Here is a 23,296-nt window from a genome sequence, read left to right on the forward strand (position 1 = left end):
CAGAGATTACAGTTTGAATATCTGCAGTAGAATAAACTTGCCTTCATTATACCAAAAAGAAGTAAAGTATACAAGAAGTAGTGAACTAATGTTAGATCCAAGAATTTGACAAAGAGAGGAAAGAGGTTAATAGGGCGATTATTTAGTGGATGATTTGTTTCGCCAGAATTCTTTTGAATTGGTCTCATAGAAACAGTTTTCCAGCAGTATGAAAACTAGGTTTAGTAGAGTATTTGTTGAAGAGTTTGAAGAAAACTGATCCAATTTTTGCAGGGAATGTTTTAATAGTACAGTCGGGATGAGATCAGGCCCACTGATCTTTGGAGTGTTTAAACTTTTTATGGTACTACAATATACCACAGGAAGGGAGGATTTTCAGATCACTGGGTGCAGTTTTGAGCCGCAAACGAAAATCTAGGAGTGAGTGTTCCGCTGGATCAAAAGTAGAGTTGGTGTCAAATCGTCGAGTGTGCAAGTCACGTATCTTCATTTGCTGTGCAAACAACCTCAATGTTGTTGAATCGTGGTGGAATTGTCGATGCTTATAAATTTTCCAGAAATCAAGGTTCTAATTCCTATGCCTTAATGCGTTTTCTGATGGTTTTGGTATATCTTCTCTTGGCTGCGGCTATTTCGCTTTTATAATTATTTTAATTTCTATAAGTTTTTATTTCTTTGTACTAGAAATATATGCTGCCCTCGAGCCGTGGCGAATGCGCCAGTAAGAGAGAACTATTTGAGAGAGTGGGGTTTACTTGTGTAGAACAATCTTATTTGCGTAGTTTCCTGCAAGAACGGTAAAGATATTTCCTCATGCAGCATCTCTGATGTGATACCTAATGGATTTCCAGTAATCCTTCTTGTAGTATTTTGCCATTTTAGTAATGGCTCTTCTTACTAAGGGCCGATAGTTTAGAGTGAAATATATTATTATCGTAACAGTATCATCATTCAAAAAATGGCAATGAGCATTTATAACACAATCCTCGGTTACTGTAAGCAAAAAAACGCTAGAAGAAAGGCTTGATATCCGAAAAATTTGGTGGAGAGACCGGGAACGTTACTACCAGTATCAGCGGAAGAGATATAGAGACGTTATATCTGATGCTACCAGATGGATCTGTGTAACTAAGGAAACAAAGCCAATTACTGTGTTGGATATTAAAATCACTAACTACATGTACCTGAGTGCTAGGTCTATGTCACCAGAGACATGATTAATTAGTCCTAGGTCGAGGAAGCGTAACTAAAATATAAATAACTAACACTATGGTATAATATTATTTTAAATTACATGAAAGCCTGATCGCTTGCTTCCAGTTGTGATTCCCTTATCAAGAGAAGAGTGTTACGAATATATATGTAACGCCCGTGCATTTGTCTGTCTGAGTCCTTGTGACAAAGTGTGAAGGAGAATATACAGGAGAAATACTTCTATATTGGCTAAGTTTGTTCTAAGCCTACGGATATTTTTGAATGGGAGTCCCAAGTGAGGAGGCGATTTTTTTCTGTTTGAGTGTACCTCTGGTTTGATCTTTTTTTCTTGATTGAGTTTTCAGTTAATATATTACTTAAAGTTTTAGGTCAAATATTGCTAAACAAAGTGGATATGTATAGCTCCAACATGCAACACAAGTATATCATCAACCGACTCTATTGTCCACAGCAATGTGTCCTGAGAAATAACCACCGGAGATGAGTGCGTGGTCATCTTCTATGCGCGACATTGCACTAAAGACAACGCGATATTCTAAACTGATGATAGAGCAACCGTTTTAGTACTACGAAATAGGTAGGTGTTCTGCACTGTCCATCGGAATATAGCACCCCAAAAAACTGTCCAATCGGTATATTTAACTAGTCAGACAAGTGTGTCCCAGTCAAATCGCATGAATATACATGTCAACCAAGTATCCTAAAACTGCAAAGTTTTAGAGGAAAGAAATAAAGTAAAAATGGGAGATTGTGTTCATTAGTCGAGTCGGGAAACAAAGCTAAACACTTGGTGCCTCTAATGATTCCCTTTGATAACCCCTCTGCTAGTAGTCAATAGGCAAAAAAGAGTATGGAAGTTAAGCCTATTTACTCCTTATATGTGAGCGATTGTTTTTGTGTGCATTTAGATTACATTTTACATAGTGTAACGTAGAGAAATAAAAAGGAACACACCGTATTGTGTGTTCATCAACGTTTCGTCTTTATTTCGAGACTTCTTCTGGACGAAATAAAGACGAAACGTTGATGAACACACAATACGGTTTGTTCCTTTTTATTTCACTATTTCGTCGGAATACAATTACCATTATTTTCATCATAGTGTAACATAAAAATGATAATTGTATTCTCTGAAATTTTAGTTGCACTTCCAGTATAATTTATATTAACGGTTATAAATTGTATAAATATGTAAGTGAATGTGTGGGGAAAATAGAAACGGACATACAAACGGCTTACCTGTAAAGTGCCCACGTGTCTGTTTGTCATGCGCGTTGGACAGGAAAAGGAGAGACCAAGATGGCGTCTGCGATATTTAACAGAAACGGTCTCATGTGATTTCGCGAGATTCACGTAGTGAATGGTATATAAAGCAGGTCGCTTGGAGGAGTGGCGAAGTATTTTCGCCGTACAGACGGTTAATCAGTGCATTGGAACGAGTGAAGGAAGTTCCAGTTCTACAGATTGGGTAACTATTTACTATGCGTTTTGTTAAGCATAATAATTAATTAAGGATAATTTCTTATTAAACTATGCACAAATGTCTTGCAGTTTTTGGATGTCATACTTTAGCTTTTCTTGAGCTAACTATTTTTTATATATTTTTAATTAGACTATTTCAATTTTTTAATACTGTCTGATTTTATTTTTAATCAGGAATTCATCTTCTGAGCTTCTGAAAGCCACGGCAACAGCTCAATAACATCACCAGATATATTTTTCGAGGATATGTAATTTTACATTTATCATTAAAATTAATGTTTTGTAATTACCACGCCATTTATTTTTATTTTTCCTTTGGATTTTAAAATATGCATAAATGCTCATCTATTAAGAGGTGCATTCACAGATAAAAAGCAAATATTATATCATGACAGTGAAATAAACCAAAAAGAAGAAAAGATGAGAAAAAAACAGTTGCTTAATCATTAAAAGCCTATAGACTTATAAAATAAAAGTATATTTTATATCCTAATATTAGGTAAATGAAAAAATGACAACCACTGAAATAAAGTGTATATGTAGTGATGAGAACTTATTTCTGTGTAACTACTTCGCAAACGTTCAGATGAAAAAATGCAACGCCCATGATAGCATGTATATTATAATCATAGAAAAGGTCGTATATATGTTTACAGCTTGTTGATTTGATCATGTAGACGTATATTATTTTGAAATAAATAAATTAATTTTGTCTTCTTTCCTTATATATATATATATATATATATATATATATATATATATATAGTAAGTTATAAAATATATATGGCGATTAAGCTACAGTGAATATTCCGCGTTTCATCCACTCTAGGGCTCTTCAGGTTTATGCGCGAATTTTGTGGTTGCCTGTCGTTTTTATATACGTATCTTCTATTGAGATTTTAGTTAACCAATCAGCTTTCTTGTATCCACCGCGCTCCTCCTATTTTGAAAAATATCTGCTATTTAACATGTGTGTTTTACATAAAATCGGGGAAATAACAATTTTATAGTTAAATAGTTAGAGATGAATAAAGAATCTGAATCGGACTGTGTAATTGTATCGGAATCGGAGATATATGTATATTCTATGTGACCGCCAACGTCTTTTTTCGGGAAGCGGCGGAGGGGTAAATGTTTTTAGAACCTTTTTATCCCTCGTAAATCAAAATATGCCCGATTCACAAAAGTAGGTTGTAAATATACTTTATTTGAGCGACTTTTACAACTGCCACAAAGAGTAAGAAGAACGACTGTTTACAGACAAATGCCTGCAGGCAATGTAGGTAAGATTTGTCGGACTGTCAGGCTTTCAGTACTATATGAGATCCATTTGAAAAAGATAAAAAAAACATTTCGATTAATACTGAAACTGAGCGTTATACAATAGTTAATATAAATATTTTCTATGTAAAATTAAGTAATTTTAAAGCAATATACAATTTAATACTGATAAAACTGAAGTATGAATTTAAGAAACAAACTATTACAAAACGTATTACACACAAACGATTAATAATTTTAAAAGTGAAAGTAATAATTTTGAAAGTGTAAGTAATAATTTTAAAAGTGAAAGTAATAATTTTAAAAGTGAAAGTAATAATTTTAAAAGTGAAAGTAATAATTTTAAAAGTGAAAGTAATAATTTTAAAAATATAAACAAACAATAAATAATTTTAAGATGAAAACAAACGATGAAATACAAAAACTGAAATCAAACAAATAATTTAAATACAAACAAGCAATAAAAGTTACTAATGCAGAAATATTTTTTTAATTTAATTTAGAGAAAAATCACATGGGTTGAATGTTATTTTTTGGAATTTTATAGATGATGATTGCTAATACACATATTATCCATGGAAAATTAAGTAATTTTAAAGCAATATACAATTTAATACTGATTCAACTGAATTATAAAGTAAGGAAACAAACAATTAACAAACATATTAAACACCAACGACGAATAATTTTAAAATTGAAAACAAACAATAAATAATTTTAAGAATGAAACAAACAATAAAATACAAAAAAATTGAAATCAAACAAATAATTTAAATACAACAAACAATAAAATTACTAGTTCAGAAATATTTTTAATTTAATTTACGCGTAAAAGAATGCCCACTACTTATTTGCAATAAATTTAAATGCGAAATTTGTTTTCATTCTAATATACTTGCCACAACTTTTGTTTGAAAGCAAAAAAACAAAAAAACAACGTATTTAAAAAAAACAGTTAGAACATTAGTAACTTATCTTGTCTTTAGTAACATTTATCTTCGGCCCAGGATCACAGTGTAGTATATGTTCTGATGCTACATTTAATTTCGTCTGTCCTCGGTCAGTGGAGGAAAATTTTTCATGATTGAGGCAATCTTTAGTTTTTTTTTGCTCCTATCATGAGTGCCCCTTTTTGGGGAGCTAAACTTTCCCACATGAAACACTGACCTCGTTTCGAATGATGCCCTCGTGGGGAGGCAAGTAAATAAATTAAAAAAATATATTTTTGAAAAATATTCACCTGTAAAAAATATTTTATAATTCTAAAAAAAATAATCAAATTTAATACATAATGTTCAGTCGCCGCTAATCTTATTAATACCCGCGTGGTGATTAATTTTCAAACCGACATTAGAAAACTATAGAACTTTAAAATATTTGGAATACGCAATATAAGGTCGTATTTATTATTGAAAAGACATTTTAAAAAAAATTCTCATGTAAAAATTATTTGATTATAAATTTAAAAACTAAAACAAAATTCAATTACATTTTCAGCCTTCCTGATAAACATTTTAGTCTTATAAGAAAATAAACAGTTAAAATATCAACATAATATTTGCTGTATAAGCAATAAATAGTATTGTTTCTTTAATTTATATTAACAATGTTATCAAACGTTATGAAAGTACTTTAATGTATATTAACAATGTTATGCAATGTTATAAAAATACTTGAATACAGTTCTAATTAAATACACGTTTAATTATTAACAAATAGTATTGCTTACTTTACTATATTTGGTTGGGATAAAATTTTCCCTTCTAATGGCACGTGTCTAAATTGAGACTGGCTCCTTCTCTTTAGAAAAAGGAAATGTATGTATTTTGGTGCCTTTTGAATAATTTTCACGGAAATTTGGAACAACACAAGAATAAACTATGTTGGACAGCAAATTGAAAACTAGACGAAACTGCTGCTTATAGGGACCTTTAGCCTAGACCGCATACCTACAGTGGATCTGAAAATGCCGTCATGCTTTCATGGTCATCGGCCTGTACTTACTCTCGATAGCCACGCTTTTACGCGCAAAAAGTACCACACTTCTGCCTTCACGCTTATTTGTTCATAGTTTTCGTATAAAAAAGCCAAACTAACGACAGCGACGCCAGCGCAATGAGCTTTGATCACTGTGCAGAAAAACACCCTAATATCAGACAATTGGTATTCATTTGGACACTTCCCTATTTATGGGGAGCTGGGCTCCTCACATATTAGGTAAACAAAACCAAACAAACTGCCTCGCAGCCAAAGTTAAGTGAGTGATCGTGTAATGTTTGATCGCCTTAAATTTACGCACCTGTTAGTAAATTTTTTAATGATTAATTCTGAACTCGATTAGTTCCTGTCCCGTTCTGGCCGAGCGGTAAAATGTCAGTTTTTTTTTCACTTTCTTTTCCAAAAAAAAGTTCGGGTTGGAGCCTATCTGCCTACTACAACTTTTTTTTTTCTCAACACACACAAAAGAAACACCCGGGCAACGCCGTGCATCCCCGCTAGTATATAGTAAATTAGACGCAATTTTCCCCCTCTGGACTAAACGGTCGTAGGTTTACAACAACAGATGCCACATAAAAATTTATGATGTTACATCATTAGTCATTATGTTATCAAGCTATAGAACGCTATTACATACACATTACTTCGTTATATTAAAACATTACTTTTATTCTGAGGAGCGCTATGATCATCATCGTACTAACCTACAGAGAAAGTAGCTAGATTTTTCATTCGCATTTAAAATCCTCCCCCATTTTACACCGCGTCTATTTATTCTAATATTTTAGATTCTTGGGTCTTCTCCGTCATTAACTGACTACTAAATTTTTAAACCCACGCATATTTTTACTTCTTTCGATATACACAAATAATGATTTTTCCCTTCCATAATTCCACCGATGTTATTGGCTGAGATTTATACATTCTATAATTCCCTTAATTGTTTAATCAACCATTAAACGAACAGTTCGAAACTAAATCACGACACCATTTCTGTACGTACTAATTGTAATTGTATGTAATTGATACGATTCGGTACATTTTCCCGATTCATAAAATCTTACATTATAGCGTTTATTTTTGATTATATTACACTCCAAAACATAAAAAAACTAAAAAAAGAATATATCTTTTTCAAAACACCTGCTATGCATTTACCGTTGGCTTAATTGAGAACCCTTTAACGCGTTTTCTAGCACGTCTCTAAGCGACAAAACGGGGGGGGGGAGAGAGAGAGAGAGAGAGAGGCTGGAACCCTTAACGACTATGAGGAAAAGAATATGAAAAAAGTGAAGTCTTTTTTTCTTGCGCCCATTGCCAAATCGGAAGTAACAGTGGTTTTGATTAAGGCTAATCAATCGAAACGCTGAGATGACTTTCGAAAATATCGGACAAAAAAGCGACCTACCCCTATAGAAAATGCCCGGTTGAGGGTGAAGGAATTAATTATGTTTAGCGAATGTTCGATATTTGTCGTCCGAAGAGTCGTTCTTCAAAACGATATCGAGATTGTGAAAATCCGTCGCCTCTGTCGAAGGTTTTAAGCAGACATACATACATATATACATACATACATACATACACACAGTTAAACAAGCAAATGAGATTTATATTATAGACTAGTGGGGCTACCCGGCGTTGCCCGGGACCGTATAAACAATGAGAAAATTGAAGTAAGTTGATTTTGAACATATTTGTTATTCTTGGGATAGAGGAATTTTTAATGTCTATGTATCATTTGCTTTTTCGAGCAAATGAATATTTTACCTACCCTAGGACAGGTATTACACGTATCAAATAAGTGTACCTTATCTAGGATAAGTAATTTATACCATATATATGAAATAATGTTTCCTTTGCGGGGATTGGTAATATATAACACATATTTAAAATAATTTTACCTACCCTCGGACGGGTAATTAAAATACATACATGAAACAATTTCACATACTGTCGGCAGGTATTGTACAACATGTTAAATAATTTCTCTTGCCACCAAGGCTACCATTATTTTAAGAAAACTGAAACAATTTTTAGAAAGTAACACGGGACCGTATAAATAATGAGAAAATGGAATTTGATTTTGAATATATTTGTAATTCTTAGGAGTATGACATTTTTAATGCCTATGTATCATTTGCTATTTCGAGCAAAAGAATATTTTAACTATCTAGGACATATTTAAATAATTTTACCTACAGGAAGACGTGTCATTTAAATAGATATATTAAACAATTTCACAAACGTTTTTTTTTTTTACCTCAAAACGGACATTACTTTATCCAACTTAACCCCAAAAGAAAACTCAAGAGCACTTTAAAGTTAACATAATCATGCTTCTTTCTGCCCACTACTACAACCATCACATAATTCCCGTATGAATACATATAACATTTTAACAAATATAGATCAAACTGGCCTAGGAAACTTTCATAGAAAACCAACAATACATATGTATTCATCTAATTGTGAGATCATTAACTGTTTAAGCCATATCTGGAATCGACTTCACAAATAAAGTAATTTTGAGATAGAAAATTGTTTAAGCCATTTCCGGTACAAACTTTATATTTCACCACCCTTATTTAATCCAGGGCAACGCTGATTATTCTCCTAACATATATTTTTCCCTATCTCATTCAATCCCGAGCAATGCCAGGAATTTTGCTAATATATATTTCCATCAATCTCCTTCAATCCCGGGCGACGCCGGGGATATTGCAAATAAATTATCTCACATATCTCATTCTAGTTTGAGTAATGCCGGATATTCTGATTTTGTATAAATGCAGCTATCTATTACAATCCCGGGTGACGCCAAGTATTCGTCTATTCTGTATTTGTACCTATATCATTTAATCCCAGGCGATGCCAGGTATTCTGTTAGTATTTATCTGCACCTGCATTATGAAATCCTATATATTTCTACCTATATCATTCAATACGGGGCGATGCAGGATAGTCTGCTAATATATATTTCCACCTATCTCATTTAGTCCTAAGCAACGCCAGGTATTTTGCTAATATATATTCTAACCTATTTCATTCGATCCCGAGCGACGCCAGATGTTCTGCTAGTATATATCTCAATCAATCCAATGAAATCATTGGCGACGCAAGGTATTCTGTTAGTATATATTTCAATCAATCTAATTAAATCCAAGGACACGCCAGGTATTCTGCTAATATATATTTGCATCTATATCATTGAATCCCAGGCGCCCGTGTATTCTGCTTGCATATATTTGCATGTATTTCATTCAATCCCGGAGGATTCCTTGTAATCTGTAAGTATATAGGTGGACGTATGTCGTTGAATCCCATAATTCTTGGATATGTTACAAATTTCCACAAGTTTCATAATTAAACCCACATATCTTCCCACTGTTACTAAAATAATAACTTTGATACATTTCACATGTAATCATTTTTCATAATTCTTGGATATGTTACTAATTTTTTTTAATTATTTTCACGATTGAATTCACACAATACACCCTCGTACTAAAGTAATAACTTTAATACATTGTCTGGGCTGTTTATTTTATTAAAAACACACCAAAAAGATAAATCACATTTCATAATTTTTTATATTCTTGGATATGTTACTAATTTCTACGATAATTTTTAATGATTTAACCAACATAATCGCGCTTGTCTTACTAAAATATCAACCTTGAGACATTGTCTGGCTGGTGATTTCATTACAAACACACCAATCAAATAACTCACATTTCAACACTTTTCATAATTCTTGGATATGTTACTAATGTCGACAGTAATTTTTCATAAAATAACCCACATAATCCCCATCCTCTTACTAAAGTAATAACTTTGAGACATTGTCTGGCTGGTTATTTCATTACACACACACCAATCAAATAACTCATATTTCATCATTTTCGTAATTCTTGGATATGTTACTAATTTCAACAATAATTTGTCTTGTTTTAACCCATAGTATAGCCCCGATCTTGCTAAAATAATAATTTTGATACATAATCTGGGCTGTCTATTTCATTACGAACACACCAATCAAATAACACAAATTTCATAATTTTTCGTGATTCTTGGATATGTTACTAATTTCCACAATCATTTTTTAATGATTTAACCCACATAATATCCCCCCTCTTTCTAAAATAATAAATGTGAAACTTTATCTGGGCTGTTTGTTTCATTATAACACACAAATCAAAATCTTTTATTTCATCACTTTTCATAATTCTTGAATGGGTTACTAATTTCGACAATCATTTTTCATGATTTAACCCACAAAATCCCCTTCCACTTACAAATAAAATAACCTTGTAGACGTTATCTGGCTGGTTATTTCATTCCATATACACACATCTTATAACTCATATTTCACCGTTTTTATAATTCTTTGATATGTTACTAATTTCGACAATCATTTTTCTTGATTTACTCCAAATAATCCCCTCCCTCTTACAAAAATCATAACTTTGAGACAGTGTGTGGCTGGTTGTTTCATTACAAACACACCAATCAAATAACTCACATTTTATCATTTTTCATAATTCTTGGATATGTTACTAATTCCTACAATTATTTATCTTGATGTAACCCACATAATCCCCTTCATGTTACTAACGTAATAAATTTGAGACACTATCTCGGCTGGTTATTTCATTACACACAAATAAGATAAATTACATTACATCATTTTTGATAATTCTTGGATATGTTAATAAGTCGACCATTATTTTTCATGATTCAACCCACATAATCCCTTTCCTCTTAGTAAATTAAGACTTTTGTATTCCCAAGAAGTCACCCATCTGATAATGACCAGACTATATGTTGCTTAATTTGAGTGATCTGCATAAATAATTTGGTAATCCCAAGTCGTCACACATCATAGAATGACCAACCTCATTGTTGCTTAACTTTAGTGATCTACATAAAGCATGGTGTATTCCCAAGTAGTCACCCATCTTAGAATGCCCAACTTCATTGTTGCTTAACTTTGGTGAGCTACATAAAGCATTTTGTATTCCCAAATAGTCACCCATCTGATAATAGCCAGACTCCATGTTGCTTAACTTTAGTGATCTGCATAAACCATTCGGTAATCCCAAGTAGTCACCCATCTTAGAATGACCAACCTCATTGTTGCTTAACTTTGGTTATCTACATAAAACATTTGGTATTCCCAAGTAGTCACTCATCTGATAATGACCTAGACAATGTTGCTTAACTTTGGTGATCTTCATAAAGCATTTGGTATTCCCAAGTAGTCACTCATTTGATACTGCACAAGCATCTTCAAAATTGTCGAATCGAACCTATACAACAGAAGCACCTTCAAAATTTTTGAAATTTGACCACGAGCACCTTCAAATTTGGTGCACGAGCACCTTCAAAATTTTGCAAATCCGATCTATACTGCACAACCACTTTAAATTTTTGCAAATCGGACCTATACTGCCCAAACACCTTCAAAATTGGCAAATCGGACCTATACTGCACAAGCGCCTTCAAAATAATAATAGGACCTATACTGCACAATGACCTTCAAAATTATCAAATCGGACCTATACTGCACAAGCACCTTCAAAATTTTGCAAATCCGACCTATACTGCACAAGCATCTTTAAAATTGTCAAATCCGACCTATACTGCACAAGCACCTTCCCAATTTTTAAAATCGGCCCTATACTGCACAAGCACCTTCAGAATATTTCAACTCGGACGTATACTGCACAAGCACCTTAAAATTATCAAATCGGACCTATACTGCACAATGACCTTCAAAAGTGTCAAATCGGACCTATACTGCAAAGCACCTTCAAAATTATCAAATCCGACTTATACCGCACAAGCACTTTCAAATTTTTCAAATCAGACCTATACTGCACAAACACCTTCAAAATTGTAAACTCAGACATATACTGCACAAGCACCTTAACATTTTTCAAATTGGATGTATACTGCACAAGCACCTTCAAAATTGTAAAATCGGTCTATACTGCACAAGTACCTTAAAATTGTTCAAATCCGACCTATACTGCACAAGCACCTTAAAAATATACACCAATTTTATCTAATCCTGGGCTACGTCGAGTATTCTGCTAGTACAACTATTTAATACAATCCCGAGCAACGCCGGGTACATATATCAACCAATCTTATCCGATCCCAGGCAACGGTGGGTATTCTGCTAGGAAACATTCAATGTATTTCCACCGACGTCGGGCAACTGCTAGTACATAATACTTTTATATAAATTCCGTAAAACCCTTCCTCCTTAACTGAAGATTGTACAAAAAAACATAATCTCCCAATACTAACAATGGCTTTCTGAATAATAATGTTTTCATTAAAGAATTTGGAATCAGCAGTTTAGCGATGTGCGATGTCTGGAATAAATATATAATACGCATCATTTTTTTACTTGGTCTTTTGGCTAAGACCAAAGTGTAGTGTCTGTTCCTAGAATTAAAGCGTTTTCATCTTTCGCCCCCACCCCCACTAAGAAAATAAGGAGGAGGTCATGATTTGCATGTCAAGGTTTAGAGAAACAAACGTCACTCGAAAATAAGGATGGCCTTCTCAATAAAAATGTTTTTAGTTCAGATGAGATTTTTGGAATATGACACCTTGTCTGAATGTAGTAATCGATGAATATAAATTATGCATCTTTTTTATAATAGAAGATAATGCTCGGTAGGAAATTAAGCTGTATAAGACGGTTACTTAGTCTTTTGGCTAAGATCAAAGTGTAGTATCTTTCTTAGAATTCAAGCGGTATCATCTTTCGCCCCCACCCCACTAAGAAAATAAGGAGGAGGTCATGCTTGCATGTCAAGGTTTAGAGAAACAAACGTTACTCGAAAATAAGGATGGCCTTCTAAATAATGTTTTTAGTTCAGATGAGATTTTTGGAATATGACATCTTGTCTGAATATAAATTATGCATCTTTTTTATAATAGACGATAATGCTCGGTAGAAAATTAAGCTACTTTAAAGGTTATTTATTTATTTATTTATTTTTTACATGTTCACCCAAAACAAGGCACATTGCCACTTTGGTGTAGAGGGCTACTATCAGGGGCAACAACTACTGGGGTACTATGTAGGGATTTGGGCAGAAAGATGTCGGTTCACATTACACTTGAACTTCTGCATGTCAGTACAGTTAGGGAAGCAGGGACATGGAATGGAATTCCTGAGTCTAGCGGCTATGGGGAAGAAACTAATGGAGTAGAAAGATCTTTTACATCTAGGGATCTCTACTGTGTGGGGGTGGGATTTAGCAGCCTATCAGGTTTGTCGAGGGTGTCTACGTCGTGGGGGCACAAGTGTCTGCAGTTCGTCAGAGCAGTCACCATTAAAATACTTGTAGAACAGGCAGAGGGATGCAACGTTTTGTCGATAGGACAGAGGCTGAAGCTTAGATGCCAGTTCAGGGCCTATCAGATTGGCGTCTCTCTTTTCAACCTTGTCAAGGAGCGAGAGACTAGTAGAAGATGCACTAGCCCAAATGTGACAGCAATACTCCATACATGGGCGAATAGTGGCCTTATAGAGGTACAGGATACTTTCGGGTGTTAGTAGTTGTCTAGCACGGTAGAGAGAGCCCACCTTTCTTGCAGCGGCCCTGGCAATGCCTTCAATGTAACTCATGTTTCCTGTGAACGTTAGGCTAAGGAGTTTGAAAGATGTACTCTGAGATAAAGAGTCGTTTGCCATTGCTCTAGGTGGTAGAGAGGGTTTCTTGTAATTATTGAAAGAAACTAGTTTAGTCTTGGCGGCATTGAACGTGACCAACCATTTTTATTCCCATTCCACAACAGATTTGAGGTCTTCCTCTAGTGTTTCTGCCATTTCTTTAGAAATGTGTTCATTCGCCCTCCTGCCGTGCCTGCCATAGAGTGTAGTGTCATCAGCATATATACCCATCTCAGATGCTATTTTGTCGCCGAGGTCATTTATGAATATCAGGAGCAATAGAAGTCAAAGGATAGACCCCTGGAGCTCTCCCGCATTTATATCATATTGTTTAGATGTACGACCGTCGAGGACAACCTGGATTTTTCTCTTATCTAAGAAGTATTTAATTATGTTAAGTATTCTACCAGTGATACCGTATGATCTAATTTTCCTGAGGAGACCCTCATGCCATACCCTGTCAAAAGCCTTAGATATACGTAGAGCTACTGCTCTGCCGTCCCCCACTTTGTCCAGTGAATGATATATACGTTCAGAGATTACAGTGAGGATGTCTGCTGTGGAACGGGCTTGTCTAAATCCATATTGTTTGTCAGTCAGAAGTTTAGTATCTGTAAGGTGATGGACTAGAGCATGGTTAATTAAGGTCTCAAATATTTTGGCAAAATTGGGAGGAGGCTAATGGGGCGATAATTCGATGGGTTAGTCCTTTCGCCAGAATTCTTGAATACTGGTACCACAGAAGCAGTTTTCCAACAGCCCGGAAAGCAAGCTTCATTAAGGCATTTGTTGTAGAGTTTGGAGAGAACTGGAGCTACTTCGGCTGACTGAGCATTTTTTAATAGCACAGCTGGGATGAGATCAGGTCCACATACTTTTGAAGTGTCAAGGTTTTATATGATGGTATGCACCTGGGCAGGGGTAATTTTTAGATCGTCTAGCGTGGCGTCTATCCGCATAGGAAAGTCAGGTAGGGGTGGTTGGAAGGGTCCAGTGTGGAGTTTGAGGCAAACCGACTGGCAAGCATGTTAGCCTTCACGGTTGCTGAGAAGACAACCTCGTAATTGTTGGTCTTTTGGCTAAGATCAAAGCGTAGTATCTATTCTTAGAATTCAAGCGGTCTCATGTGTAAGTAAACAAACGCTGATTAACTCATATTATGCCACCCACCTCCCTCCCTCTAAATAGAATCAGGTCATAGTGTAACTAATATAAAAAAGGGAATGCCCGTTTGTTTTTTTTTGTTTTTTTTTGTTGTGTTTTTTGTACAAACAGGCATAAGTCATTTGGACGGAAATAAGGAGGCGCTCATGCCTGAGATGTGTAGCTTTTGAGTAATCCCAAGTAGTCACCCATCTTAGAATGACCAGACTACATATGGCTTAACTTTAATGATCTGCATAAGTCATTTGGTCGAATAATAAAAATGACTCGGCGGAAAGTCTTGAAACATAGTAAAATGATTATCATTTCCTTTCTACACCTCTCTCTCTATCTCTATCTCTTTTTCTCCCCTCTCTCTGTCTTTCTCCCTCTGTCTCTCTCTCGATTTCTTATAAACAAAGATGGAAAGAAATGGCCGTATGAAAAAAAAACAAATAAACTTAGCTAATGTATCGTCTCAAACCTAATTTAATAAGCGTTTTTTTTTAATATTCTGGAATGTTTTGCTCGTAATGTTTAGTTTATCTATCGTATCTAACTATTTTTAACCTGCTAATAACTTTGGTAAATTTGTCATAACGGTTAAATTAATATTTTTATTTGTATGGTACTTCGCATTTTTTGCCGATAAGAATCTGTTAATAAAACCATTGAATTCAGACATCGCCATTACTGAGTGGTGACTTTACGTCACGTGACATGACTAACCGTTTTTTTAATTTCGTATTAATATCATTAGATCATCACATTATTACTACTTAAATACATAAGAAAAACGAAAAAATGTCACTTTTTTGGAGCCCCCCCCTGCAGGAAAAAAACACTCAGCTAAAACCCTTAGACTGATCCTAATGGGCCAAAAATTCGATATTTGTCGTCCGGAGGTTGGGGCTTCAATATGATACCAAGTTTGTCAATTTTTGTTCTGTGCGTCGAAAGTTTTTAGCGGACACACAAACACACATACATACACATACAGACAGAAAGACAGAAAGACAGACAGACGTACATACACACATTTTCGCTTTTATATATATAGATGACCTTCACTTTCTTGCAATGAATAAATTTTCTAAGGAGGCTTTATAACTTTTGATTTCGGTTTCCATTATACTTTATGGCTATCGATTCCTTTTTTTTTTACATAATTTTGGCAAGAGTAATTCATAAATGTTCGCAAGTTGGTTTTGTTTGTATATCTTTCTATCTCTATAATATAGGCTTATCTTTATCTTTTTTTCGATGAGAATCACTGTACTTAGAAATGCTATCGCTTGGATTTTTCTCTTTTTTATCTTTCCTCAATTCATTGATTTGATTATACAATATATTTTTCTGTAATTTTTATTTCTACTATTTTAATTTCATATATTAAATGCTTCTCTTAAATGCGAAGTGCTTTTGCTATATGTATGTGTGCTCCATTAAAGGCAATATAATTTTCAGGCTAATGTATTATATATGTACCTTTTCACATCTTCCCAGTTATGAAGTTGTTCTTGAAAGGAAAGCGTTTCCCAGATGATGCAGCCTCGATTTCTGAAGTCACGTCGTGGCTGGAGGACCAACCTGCGATTTTCTACAAAAACGGTATCCAGAGCTGCATCAAACGCTTAGAGAAGTGCATAACTTTGGGCTGTTCTTATGTAGAGAAAGACGAACAACTGTGCCAAGTTTCGTGGCTCTACTGCTATGGGAAGTGGGTCAAGGGGATTACTCGTATATATATATATATATATATATATATATATATATATATATATATATATATATATATATGTGTGTGTGTGTGTGTGTATGTGTGTATGCGTATATATTATTTAAATATATCTGCGTATATATATAATTATATATATATATATATATATATATATATAAATACATATATTAATGTATATTAACTAAAAATGTATAACTAAATTTTTTACCTTAGTGTAGGAGATTTAAACAAGATATGAGAAAGAAGCATCTAACGAGAAAGTTCTTTTTACTATCGTTGAATCCTATCCGTGAGGCATCTAGTAAAGTCTGCAAAAAGCGCTGGAAGGTTCATTTTGTCCATTCTTGATGGTCAATGTCTAAACTTCGTAGTCCACGTCTGACCTTCGCGTGCCTACCGAGCGATTTTAAATCTTCACTCTTTAACATGGCTGCCGAATTATTCTGAGCGGGCAATTAAAGTTGGTCAGCAAAAGGAATGCACAAACGAAAGGTCATTCGTCTTCATGCTTTTCTTCCCTTTTAACATAACTTACAATACGAATATACACGCAAACACACACACACACACGCACACACACACACACACACACACATATATATATACATATATATATATATATATATCTGTCGTTTACTGGGTATACACTTATAATTTAAAATAATCATAAATTCTACTTAAGAACAGTCAATTCATAAATGCCAGTTTATTATTAGTAATAATAAGGTATTATATATATGCTAAATTTTCTTACAATAATTAGACACCAAACAAGGCACAGCCGTATATCTAGCCATGGGACAACTAGTTGGCATTACATAGAGAGCTGAGCAGTGATATATATTTTCTATATTACACATAAAATTTTGCATATCAGAGAAGTAGGACACCGGGATGTTTCTCCAAAGTCTAGCAGTTCGAAGAAAACACATTTTTTTTTAGTAGAAATATTTTCGGCATCTAACGAACTGTACAATTTGTGGGATAGAATTTTGCTGTTTATAGGATTATTTATTTTTTTTTTACATTTTCACGCCACATTCCCACTTGGGTGTAGGGGGCTACTATCAGTGGCAGCGACTACTGGGGTACTATGTAGGGATTTGGGCAGCAAGATGCTGGTTCACGTTACACTTGAACTTCTGCACGTCAGTACAGTTGGGGAAGTAGGGACCTGGAATGGAATTCCAAAGTCTAGCCGTTCTGGGGAAGAAACTACTGGATTAGAAATATATTTTACATCTAGGGATCTCTACTGTGTTGCAGTGGGATTTAGCTGCCTGTCGGGTTTGTCGAAGGTGTTTACGTCGTGGGGGCACAAGGGTCTGCAGTTTGGCAGGGCATTCTTCATTAATTTTGGCAAATCTGTACAGTTGCTTTGCGTTCCATAAGCACGTTCTATTAAAATGTATGTAAAACAAGCAAAGGGATTAAACACTTTTCTGATGAGACAGAGGTTGGAGTTTAGTTGAAAGTGCGGGACTTATTTGGTTAGCGACTATTTTTTAACACTATTTGAAAGAGAGAGACTAGTGGCTTATCAATCAGCACAGATAATACTTTAGATTTCTTGGAATTTTAAAGGAAAGAATCTTAGTCTTGACGACATTCAATGATACTATCCATTTATGTTCCCTTTCAATTACAGACTGAAATCTTTTTTTTATTCCGTTTTCACCTCAAACAATCTAATATGACATTTTGATGTAAGAGGCTATATTATCGGTGCCATAAGTTGCAGCGATACTATGTAGGGAGTTTAGCAGCAGGATATCTGTTCACATTACACTTGAAGTTCTGCATGTCAGTACATTTGGGAAAGCAGGAACTCGGGAGAGAGTTTCAATGTCTAGCAGTTGTAGAAATGAAACTATTAGACCAGAAGGCCTTCTAACATTCATGGATCCATACTGTGTACGGGTGGGATTTTGCTGCTCGTCGGGTATGTCGGCTTTATCGGGTGCATTTACGTCGAGGGGGTCGAGGCTTTATAATCTTCAGAGCATTCACCATTAAAATACTTTAGAACAGGCAAATGGAGGAAACATTTCAACGATGGAACAAAGGCTGAAGCTTCGATGACAGTTCTCGTCCTATTAAGTTTGCGAATCTCTGTTGAACCCTGTCCAGGAGCGAGAGACGAGTAGCTAGTCCGTCAGCCCAAATGTGACACCAATATTCCATACATGAGCAAATGGTGATGTTGTAGACGTACAGGATACTTTCAGGAGGTAACTTTTTAGCATGGTAGAGAGGCCCACCTTCCTCGCAGCGGCCTTGATTTCAGCCATTTTCTCAGATATGAGTTCATTCGTTTTCCCATCGTGCCTATTATTAAGCGTGATGCTATGAGCAAACGAACACATTTCGGAGACAATTTTATCAGAGAGACCTTTTATAAATAAGAGGAATATTAGATATTCAAGTATGAACAGCTGCGGTACACCTGTATTTATATTATATTGTTTATACACGGACATCAAAGAAACCTGTATTTTTTATTTATAAATGATTTTATTATAGAGAAACATTAGTCCACTAATAAGATATTATTAAATTTTGATGAGAAAACAATCGTGCCAGATTCGGTTAAAAGCCTTAGATATATCTAGGGCTTTTAGTCTACATCCTTATTAATTCAGCGCGTGTTATATAAGTTCAGAAATTACAATTAGGTTATCCAAAGTAGAACAGGCTTGCCTAAATCAATACTATCGGTCAGAAAGAGGTTCTGCATCTATTGAGGTGCTGATCTATTAGTTGAGTGATTAAATATTCAATAATTTAGGCGAAGAGAAAGGAGGCTACTGGAGCGCTATTTGAGTTGATCTTTTGTTTCGCCTTGAAAGTTAGTAACAAGATTTTGTAAGGCATTTTTTCAAGAGTATGACTGTGACTACGGCAATCTCATATGATCATTTTCTGTATATAGCTGAATTTAGAAAAGTCTCTTCGTTGTTTTTTTGTTTATTTGATGATATAACGCAGATAGAAAGAAATGATTTTCAAATTATCAAGTGTGACTTCTGTCCGCAAATGGAAAAATCTTAGAGGGAGTGGTTTGTTGGTTCGAATATCAAGTAAGATTTAAACCGTTGGGCAAGCAAGCTAGCCTTCTCGTTTGACGTGCGAATTACCCCAAAGTTGTTGAATAGCGAACTAACTGTTCACCGTTAATTATTTACAACACTGGTATAATTTTCCCTGATATAGCGAGTTCATAATTCCTATGTTTCGATGCATTTTCTCCTAATTTCATAACGTTTTTTCTCAGCTTCGGCGATTTCACTACTACAATTATTTTAGCTTTAATATACTTTTGACTTATATCTGATAATTCTGCGCAATGCATACTATTGTGTGCAATATCAGCTGCGCAAGTAGAAGTGGACGTTTGAGGTTTGCTATGGAATATTGAACCGAATATGCGATGTAATTGTTGCTTTGGACCATTCATTAACTTCTATTGCACGATGTTCCGTAGGAATAGAAAATATATTACACCATACATCATCTCTGAATTTAACCCTCTCCAGTCGTTTTGAAGAACCATGTTTTGAGCAATGGTTCTTCGACTTGGAATCGACAGTTAAGAATCAATTCTAGTGAAACTTCACAATAAAAATACAGGCCGCCTTGTTTAAATTAGTTACTATATATTTATATATATATATATATATATATATATATATATGCCAATTTAAAACATATATAATTTATAAACAAGTAGACTAGAAAGTATCATGCTACTAAGAAAATTTGTGTCGGATATTCTATCGTTTGTCTGTTCGTTTTGTAAGGCAAGTGGTGTTTAATTAACTCATGAGATAAAATACTGTTGTTCACCTCTTAAATACATTCTATATTGTAATCATGTTTACTGAAATAGTATCAACATAACAGAAAAAAACTAAGACAGTGTTTTTAAGGGATTAGTTGACTTACAAACAAAATACATTTTCACACCAAGAACTTGAGCATAAATGTTTTCGTTTTTGTCTCGCGCTACCAGAACTCTTAAAATTAGACCAATAACTGACTCAAGCGAGACTCGCTATTTACTGACAAGACAACTATTACACTATTTTGGTTTTACTATGCATGTAAGTGAAATGATAATGATCAACATTGGTAACAGGCTTTAAACTCTACACATATGCACAAAATGCACTGCATTAAACGTCTGTATCATTCTGTTATTTTACGCAGCAATATGCTAAACCCAAGGAAGAGACCATTCTTGCTTCCATTTTAACCATGATGTTCTCTCTAACTTACTCAAACGCTGTATGTGGAAACACTTGCAAACGAAATAAAAACCCCGACACAAACTATCCCGGTGCAAGAAAAACAGTTTTATTTCATTCGTTCACCACGCTGCTAGCGGATATGTTCTCACTTTCTGCCTGCCAGTTGGCTGTCAGTAGACAGAACCAGAAATAATACTCCCAGATATAACTGGTTCTGAATCGAACAGGTACGAGGAAGAACCCTCTTGTTAGATTCTGCAAACTGCTACCAACAGTAACAATAATAACTTCATCTAAATAAACATACGCTAACTCCGAAGTGCACTGATCGCTCCCTGTTAATTATTTGTACTACTAACTATCCCATCTTAGCTGTCTTTTATATACATTGAAGAAAAAATGGCTCATTCATCTATTGGTCGACCATATTACTATATTTCTGTAATTATATATTTCTTCTTTTGTCATTTATTTATTAACACTTGGGCTGTCCACATCAATACTATCGCAGGAGCTTTCTTTATATCACCAAATTTCCTCTTGAAGTATTTCAAATGTCAGGAAAAAGTGATTCCATTATAGTATATTTAATAGGGAGAAACTGTATGGTGCAAGTCACATTGTAAAACTCATAAACACTTCAACATGTGACACCTGCATCACCATGTTTCAGACGAAAATATGCCACCAAAAGAAGTGCATGGCCGATTAGTCTTATAATGGGAAATTTTTGCTTACAATCCGCGGACATAAAAAATATCACAAAACTAAATCACGAAATAAAAAATAGAATTGATCCAGAAATTATTTCGGGAAATCACACTGTAAGATATTCATTTAAAAAAAATTGTAACATATTTTTACAACGTAATTATTATATTCTTACTAAAAAGTATTAATTCCTGTTTCGATTTTGTTTTTGTATCTCATTATTTATTCATTCTTGCTAATTAATATATGAATTTATTATGATTTACTGCGTGGTAGCCTTATGTTTTAAAAATCCAGTAAACTTGCCCAAAATACATATCTACATTTGAGATGAAAGAAGACATCTGTTCGTTTATACGAGAGTCGTTTCGAAAGTATTCATAAACGCAAAACAGGTTTAAGATCTACGAGGACAACTGTAATACTATTAAAACGAGCGATATTTTCTGTTCCAAAATTATTTTTCTACACAGTCACAACAATTCCCAATGCATTTTTGCAAGAAATGGGGTGGTCGCTGTGTATGGCTGTCCAGAACGAGCTTTCCCACTCACATCTCTGTCGTCACAATGTCGTCACAATGTAATCGACAACCATATCCGAACTATGCTGATATTGATAGTAGCGGCTTAATAAACACCCAATATGATACTACATGAAGTAGATTTTAGAAATATAATACAGAATAATTGGAAATGCTGCGATCATAAGAAATCGGATATTAGATTTATCTAAATGGAAAATGTTTATCTTATCTCATGATTTTACATTGTAGTAATCTTATTTCAATAATAAGGATTAAGTTCGCACGTATAGATTATAATAAAAGGGCATATTAGTATGTATCAGTGTAACCAAGCAATAAGCGGAATTGTAGCGAATAACAGTACTGTGAGCAAGTTGTGGACAATATGTTAAACTCACTAGATAATACATAGTCAAATGATTACGTTATGACCTGAGTCAGTCTTTTGGAGCAGAGAAACAAAGTGTTTCAGCCAATTCTGGCCAAGAAGTCGTGAGGATTTCACATGACTTAAAATGTAAAATAATCTAAGGCGAATATAATATATCTGTCCGTCTGCGGGTCTCATTCCATTTCCTAGTTAGAAAACTACATTAAGAAGAAAATAATTTCGGTTTTCTAGTCCACTTTTCTCAATAAAATCATTGGAAAACAATTGAGCAACGTTTCCTTTGTATTTTTCATATTGAAAACTTTATTTTGTGTAAGTTAAAAACTTATCGGTGAAAAACGAATGTAACAACTAACCGGTTAAAAAAATACTTTGTATAAGCACCGGCAAGTATGTATAAAAAGGTATTTGTATATATTGGTCTCTTAATTACTCATCGATGATAACATAACAATAAGATTTAATGGAAACTCACTTCACTAGATTCAGTACACTTCTGATCTACGAGGGGCGTGCAATAAGTAATGCCCCTGGCCCACTTCCCATAGCCATAGAGCTACGAAACTTGGCACAGTTATTTGTCTTTCTCTACATAGGAACCACCCAGAGTTATGCATTTTCCCATCGTTTGATGCAGCTCTGGAGACCGTTTTTGTAGAAAGCACCAGGTTGGTCCTCCAACCACGACGTGACTTCAGAAATCAAGGCTGCATTATTTGGGAAACGCTTTCCTTTCAAAAATAACTTCATGGCTGGGAAGAGGTGAAAGTCAGAGGGTGTAAGGTCAGGATAGTAGAGAGGGTGGGGAAGGATTTCATAACCACACGTCGTGCTTCTGATCTGGCGACATGCGTGTTGTGGA

The sequence above is a fragment of the Euprymna scolopes genome, chromosome 7 (genome assembly GCF_053919585.1).
Source record: "Euprymna scolopes isolate OS-2025 chromosome 7, ASM5391958v1, whole genome shotgun sequence".
Classification (NCBI taxonomy): Eukaryota; Metazoa; Mollusca; class Cephalopoda; order Sepiida; family Sepiolidae; genus Euprymna; species Euprymna scolopes.